Here is a 7,842-nt window from a genome sequence, read left to right as displayed (position 1 = left end):
TGTATCTCCCCTACTCGCTGCCCCATATCTGTAGAAGACGCAGCATGTGTATCTCCCCTACTCGCTGCTCCATATCTGCAGAAAACGCAGCACTAGGGGACTGCCCTCCAAACCCTACAACCAAGGGCCTGAACATGAGAAAAAAATATGGTGTTGCCTGGGATAAATCTGGGCACCCCTGATACACAACTTGGGCACACTACTAGGAGATGAATAATGCTAACAGGGATAGCCACCAACTTGTTGCTAGCCTTGATCCTGCTCCATCGACTACTGGGATGCATGCATGGAGCACTCACTGACAATTGGGTGATGTTGGTGGGCGTCCACAGGGGGACAGTTGGGGGTGGAGGGGGCTGTCATTGATGAGTGGGCGGGGGCTCTTCTCCTAGAATGCAACTGCTTGATGTTTTGGAGTGATGTCGAGAGTAGGCACGAGCAAGATGGCCCTTTTGTTTGTAGTTGAAACACTAGCTTAGAAGCCGAGAGAACTCCACACGCTGTAGGAAAAAAGCTTGGTCGATGCAGTGGATCACCACCTCCTGCGGAAGGCTCGGGAAACTATCCCAATGTTACATGCATGGAGGCTCTGTGTCTTCTTTTGGCCCTAAACATTGAGATAGGACTCTTGATGCAAAATGCAAACAGAGAGAGCCTGTCATGTGCATCATAGATGCCATGGACATTCTCAGGGCTAGATCGAGAAGAGGCAGCTAGATAAAGAGTAGAACCAAGATGAAAGAGTATAGAGCACTTGTGGCAGTGTAGACTGGAGACCGGCGTGGAGAACAAGCTGAAGATCAGAAGTGTGTCGGTTGCAGGATATTGGTGCTGGCTACACAGAAAGGACTGTTGGCTGCTCATGGAGGTGGTCGGCTGAACCAGCAAACAAGATCGAGGAGGACCAAGTCGGCTGAGTTTAATAAGCATTTAATGCATTTAATACTGGCCGACCAGCAGTCGGCCAGTCTACCCTTTGTCCAAGGGACCTATAAAAAGGCCCAAGTACTCATTGTGTTAGTCATTCTCTCCCTCTAGGGGATTGGATCATTAGGGGTCCCATAGGGGACAGATTTTGGTGAGATACCACCTTTTATGTAAGGCAACCTATGGCTGCAGATTTAGGTACCTTTTTGTACCATAGAATATACTGAATTTTCCAGCATTTCTCTCTCTACTCTCTCTCTATACCTGCGTTTTTGCATCAGATGGTTTTCAAGAGTGTTTAGGGCTGAAAGAAGACTCCCAGAGCTTCCGCACGTTACAGTGGTATCAGAGCATCAGGCTCAGCAAAGCTAAACACTGATTCAGTCCCAGATGATGGTGTACAAGTCCAAGGTACAGGAATGTACACGGATACGAAGCCCAAGGCAAGGAACACAGATCAGGAAGAACTCCCAGGAGGTTTGTTGGTGGTGTTCCACAGTGCTAGATGGGGATGGTAGTTCCGTGAGCAAGATAGGTTCTCAGGTAACGGTCCCAAGGGAGGTTTATCCTCCAAGGGTGATGTGAGAGTGCCAGACTCAGTTCCCAGGAAAGAAGACTAAGACGGTGTTCAGAGTCAAGGCAGGAACGGATTGTGGACTAGAGGAAAAATGATGCATAGATCTTCATCAGAGACAGAGTGGTTTGGAGAACAGATCGGATTTTCAGAGAAAAAGGGTTGCCAGGAATGGATGATGACAGAGGGACTTCGGGACAAGATTGGGATAATGACAATCATCCAAGAGCAGGTTGGAATCCCGTCATCAAGTTTAGCAGAGGGGGATGTCGTGCATCATAGATACCATGGACATTCTCAGGGCTAGATCCAGAAGAGGCAACCAGATAAAGAGTAGAACCAAGATGAAAGAGTACAGAGCACTTGTGGTAGTGTAGACTGGAGACCGACGTGGAGAACAAGCTGAAGATCAAAAGTGTGTCGACTGCAGGATATTGGTGCTGGCTGCACAGAAAGGACTGTCGGCTGCTCATGGAGGTGGTCGGCTGAACCAGCAAACAGGGGCAGCATCAGGTGCATCAAGATCAAGGAGGAGGACCAAGTCGACTGAGTTTAATAAGCATTTAATGCATTTAATACTGACCGACCAACAGTCGGCCAATCTACCCTTTGTCCAAGGGACCTATAAAAAGGCCCAAGTACTCATTGTGTTAGTCATTCTCTCCCTCTAGGGGATTGGATCATTAGGGGTCCCATAGGGGACAGATTTTGGTGAGATACCACCTTTTATGTAAGGCAGCCCATGGCTGCAGATTTAGGTACCTTTTTGTACCATAGAGTATATTGAATTTTCCCGCAACTCTCTCTCTCTCTCTACTCTCTCTCTATACCTGCGTTTTTGCATCAAATGGTTTCCAAGAGTGTTTAGGGCTGAAAGAAGACTCCCAGAGCTTCCGCACGTTACAGAGCCATGGCTCCATTGTGAGCCCAAGTTCGGAACATGTCAGGCATGAGCTACGTAGGTCAATCTCCAAAGCCATAGAGAGTCTACATTTGTCAGTCCTCTTACCCACTTGGAGAATTCATCAAATAGGTTCATGTAGAGATCAACCCCATCATTAGACATTGCATTACCAAGCATTTTAGGGCATATGCACATGGGCCAACCCACAAGGGCCAAGGCGCCCCATCATGGGGACTGCCTTGCATGTGGGTCTAAGGACCCTATGCCACCCTTCTCTTGGCAAGTCAGCTAGCACAGCTAGCACATTCAGCAAGACAGCCAGCATGGAGAGCAAAGGCAGCCAGTCGACAACCTCTAGCCTCCAACCCTCAATCGGCAAACATGCTCCAGTCGGCCAGCATCCAGTTCACATCAGCAGCAAGTTGGGTATGCTCTAGTCGGCCAGGATAAAAAGGACAAAAGTGATATTATGCACACCATTAATGCTAGCCAATAAGCATTTTCTTGTTCCACAAAGCAGGCCGATATGACCGACCAGCAGCTAAAGTGCATATAAAAGCAAACGCTTCAATCATAGCATAAATCATTTTTGATAAAATCAATCTTCAAGCAATACAAGCAGTGATGTGTTCCTAGACCCTCTGGCCTTGTGTATACATTGAGCAAAGCAACACTTTATTGTACCACTGCTCCAAGGCCTCAATGAAGAGTTGCTTCAACATTCAGCTAGCATATATGTGCATTCCTCAATTCTGGGTTTGCATAATGGTCATTGAAGAGCAAATCAAGGGAGCTTGGACAGCATATGATTCAGCTTGTGTTTGGTCTACTTCGTCCTTGCGTTGGACAATCCTCAGTCATCTTTCATACTCATTGTACAAAGTTCTCCAAATAAATATAAGCAAATACTCTTGCTTGCAGGGGGGTCCCCTTCAGTGGGTAATTGGGACCCAATATTGTGTCAACCCTATCTTCTCTCTCTCTTCTCTTCTCTATCCAAGTAAAGTGGAATTGCATAAACTCACGGGATTAAAGAAGGCTTTGTTGCGCGTTACGAACTTCCAACCTATTGCATGCTACACTGCTAAACTTGATGTGACGGGATTCCAACCTTTGACCTTGGATGATTGTCATCATCCCTTTGTCTCCTTGTGGACTCCCGAACTTGGAGCAAACTTGTCAACCTTTCTTCTTGGCAACCTTTTCACTAAAAACCTTGCCAAACTCTGGTTCCATTCCAATGAGATCCGTGCATCTATCCCACTTTGTCTCCTTTCTTCTTGCCCTGTCCCTGAACACAAACATGAATACTTCTTGAAATTGATCATGACACCCTTGGCTCCACCCCTTGGATGATTATCATCCCTTGGAGCTGCTCCATAAAAGCCTTCCTTGCCAGCCTCAAATGGCTACCAACTCCTATGAATCCCCTCCCTTGGGCTTTGCTTGACACCAACCAGCTTCTGGCGGTCTTGACACATGTTGAGTTCCTTTCCTTGGACGTGTGCACTTCTTCTGGAACACTTTCAGCACTTAGCATTGTTGAACTTGATGCTGATACAATGTTGCATGGTCACCACCCTTGCAGTTGGACAAGAGAAGCTCCTGTTGATCCACTACTGTGTCCTTGCTGCTTTGTAGTCTCTCAAAAATGGATCCTCTTGATCTTTGAATGATGTAAACAACTGACTTTTTGGAGACCAGCCTTGGCTGGAAAACAGCAGCCTAAAGATTCCCTTCTTGACCTTCACCTTTTTCCCTGCGTTAGCCTTCCCTTTGGCTGTCCTAGCCTTTGGAGTGCTTTAGCAACTTGTGAATATTGAGATGATTTTGGCCCTTTGCCTAGCCCATGCTTATATAGGCCCCAAACCAGCCCATCAAATGGCCGACGTGCTGTCGGCCAGCTATTAGGACAAATCCAAATAAATATTCTGGCTGACATTACCTATCACACAATGCTGGCCAACCTAGTCCTTGCCTTTGTGGATGTCCTCTGGGCATATCCTGGGCACTGCTAGTGCCCTAAACCTATGTTCATCTGTTGCCCAATTAGGGATTAGCCTTTGGTTAGCCATGTCCACGGCTGTGCTCGTGACACCCAATGTACGACCAAATGTTGGAAGGAGCACCAAGTACTCCTTGGGGAGCCTAGGAAAGTATATGGAACCGGGAAGTGAGTGGCTCCTACCAAGGATCCGAATGAGGAGAGAAGCCATGGTGCTAGCACGTTAAGAACACCTGTGCCTCTGGAACCAGTATCAGGCTTCGTGTGCCAGGTATCGGGCTTCGTGCTAGGGTGCTCTCAGCTAGAGCCGCTGACATCAGTAATTCGACCAACACTCCCCCACAAGGTCTGACTGTAGGAGATCCTCTTGATCTGGCCATGCACCAGTCTGATGAATTTACAGACAAGGGTGGTGGCCTCCAACGAGGCGCCGGAAGAGGCTAGGAGCTGGAGATCCACTTCGGTAAAATGACACTGGGGAGCAGTCTTGGTTGGTGTAGATGGACTGTCTTCGTTAAAATGACATTGGGAGCAGTCTCGCTTGGGAAAGATGTCTGATGGACCAGCTGCCATGGAGTCCTCCGAAGGGAAATAACCAGAAACGGCATGCCGCTGCTGAAAAGAGAGCAGCTGAGACCCGGGAGCAGCACGGGAAATCGAGGAAAAAGGGGAGGGGCACTGGGATGGGAGCAAGAGGGAAGGGCGGCGGGGGAGGGCTGCACAGGAGGGACGGGCGGCTGGGGGGCTGCATCAGAGGGAGGGGCCCCGGGGGGGCGGGGGGGTGCGGGTTGTGTGTGGTGGTGAAGGGGTGGGTGGGGTGCAGGGGAAGCCCAGAGAGGGGGGAAGGGGTGCAGGCAAAGGGGGTGCAGAGGGCGGGCAGAGGCTGAAAAAAGGGGAAAAGTGGGGGGGCCTGCTCGAAGACTCACAAGACTCCAGCTCCAAATGATGGTTAGGTTCTTTTGATCTGTGTCATAAACATGGCTTCCCATGGGCACAAGGCATGGAAGAAGCGAAGCAGCACAAGGCTTGTAAAAAGAGATGTAGCATAAGGCACCTTATGCAAGGAAGTCTTGTCTCTCTTCTGATGCTCACGAAGGACATTATTATGGTCCAATGCAGATAGGTATTGAAAAATGACTGAGCTCTCACTCCTTTGTTGATTACCTTTATTTGAGTTAAACACCAATCGAGTAATCTTAACCTTAGTTTAGCTTGTGTGGCATAAACATGAGACTCATCATTATATCTGCCAAACAAGCATGAGCCCCTTCCACAAAGGAGATCTGGTGACCTTCCTTGCAGGGGACAACTACAACTTGTTTCTGTCTGGCATACCAACTACAAGAATTGATTCTGTGTTTGCCAACCAATCAGATTTGCAGGGCCTAACAAACATTTATTTTTTTCAATCCTATGCTTGTGATGGGTTGCAGCGTCCACTACCCACCTCACTTCATTTTTATAACTGCTACTGAAACCACTATATGGTTTTGTTCCACTTGGCACAGTGAAAGAACACAATAGAATTGGGAAAACATTTTTCTGAAATTTAGTTCTTTTACAAATTATAAAAATAGTTCACAATGTAGGAGATGCTGTTTATGCACATTTTCCATACAAATGTTTTTCTTAACATTTTTACAGAAACAATGGGATTTGGACATGGTCTAATGGTTAATGAACTTTTGAGATTCTCCTAAATCCGACTCAAATGAGCATGTACACGTGTATGTGACCACACATTCATCATGTACCATGCAGCCACAGCTAGGCCCCCATAGAGACTATCTATGGAGTTTGAAGGGATTAGGGTGGATCAAAGTGATCAAGAAACACCATGATGAAGCATAATGAAATACTTAAGCAAGAAGGATTAAACAAAGATTAACATAACACAGGTGTGATTAGCATAATCAAGCACACTTGTATTAGATGAGTGGCCTCTTTAAAGAGGCATCAATGGTACATTTCTCTTGTGATGAAACTCGTGGGAATAATCTTAGAGAGCAACTCCTACATCACCTCCTAAACCTCCTCCAAAAAGCCTAGATTCTCTCCACCTTTCCATAACTCATCTTTTGACTCTATTACTGATGCTTTTACATGGATAAACTCATAATGAACCTTAGTCCCTTGTTCCCTAATGTCATAAAGGATATTTTGGAGCATTCATCCAACACCCCCCCTCGACAAAATATCCATGACTAAAGTTGATGACAATGCTAGTCCTAGTTGCTGTTTACAATGATGGATATGATGACCATTGACTGTCTTACTCCAGTTAGGTTTACAATGCTATTTATGATGCCAGATGCTAGATCCTAGTTATGTTTACAACTAGTTTAGGATATGAGGATGATTGTGGAAAGAGAAAGTTCTCTTTTAGAAAGCTCAGCTATCTAAAAGAAAGTTGACCTCATGTGAGGCTTTTGCTTCTTCCTTTGCTTCATCTTCACTTGAATATGCTTTCTCAGGAAGTAAGGCCTTTTGAGCCTTTTTCTTGGGAAAACAATCTTTCTCTTCATGGTTAGCTTTGTTAGAATTTATGCAACTCGGTGTTTTGGGGTTGTACCATTTATTTGGTATTTTATATATTTTTCCTTGATTTATGTGGTCATGGAGCATTTGGCCAGTTCTAGGGGCTGCCGACTAGTTCCCAAGTCACTATGTAAGGACTTTCCCCATTATTCACTTTATCATCCATTCCCTTGCACAAGTTCAACATTCTCTTGCTGGCCAATTGTCATTGTTAAGCTTCAAGCTAATATAAAAGGTGATCTTGTCCACAAGCTCTCTCTACTCTCTCGCGTCTTGTTTATGCTTCCGCCTGTGCATTCTCCAACATGGTATCACTCGCTTATGTTATTGCTCCTCCATCTTCTGCAAATCTACCCGCCTTCTCATCTGTGCCTTGCGTTTTCTGCCCTAGTTCCTCATCATGGCTGCAGATCAGTCCCAAACAGTGGGTGCGTTTTCTTGCCTTGCTGCGTTTTCTGGTCTATCCAGCCCTTCCCTTACTACCGGCCAGTTGTTGGCTGCGTTCTCTCTTACAAAGGCAAGCCGGCCAGGTTCTTGGCTGCGTTTTCTTCTATAGAAGCAAGCGTTGGAGTTTTGGTTGCAAATTCTGCTCCGGCATCAGTTGTTGGTGAGTTCTCTTGCATGTGGAGTTGCCAGACAAGTGGCTGTACATTCCCTTCTTCCTCCACGAGTCCCTACCCTTTCGGTAGGAGGTTCCCGGTGGTTTCTTGGACTGTTTTGCCGCTGTCCAACCTCCTTCTCTCTCAGGTTTGACAAGGGGCTGATTGGTTCTAGAGCCTCGCTTCATTGGAAAGCACTTGAGAGAAGTCTTTGAGAGCTGAGATCTGTGTTTCTTGTTGTGGATATGGCTCCCCCCTGTACGAACAAGGATGCCTAGTTGAAGGGACCCAACTA

Source organism: Cibotium barometz, chromosome 8 (genome assembly GCF_041138505.1).
Source record: "Cibotium barometz isolate CiBa-2024 chromosome 8, ASM4113850v1, whole genome shotgun sequence".
Taxonomy (NCBI): Eukaryota; Viridiplantae; Streptophyta; class Polypodiopsida; order Cyatheales; family Cibotiaceae; genus Cibotium; species Cibotium barometz.
Note: the sequence above shows the minus strand (reverse complement) of the source record.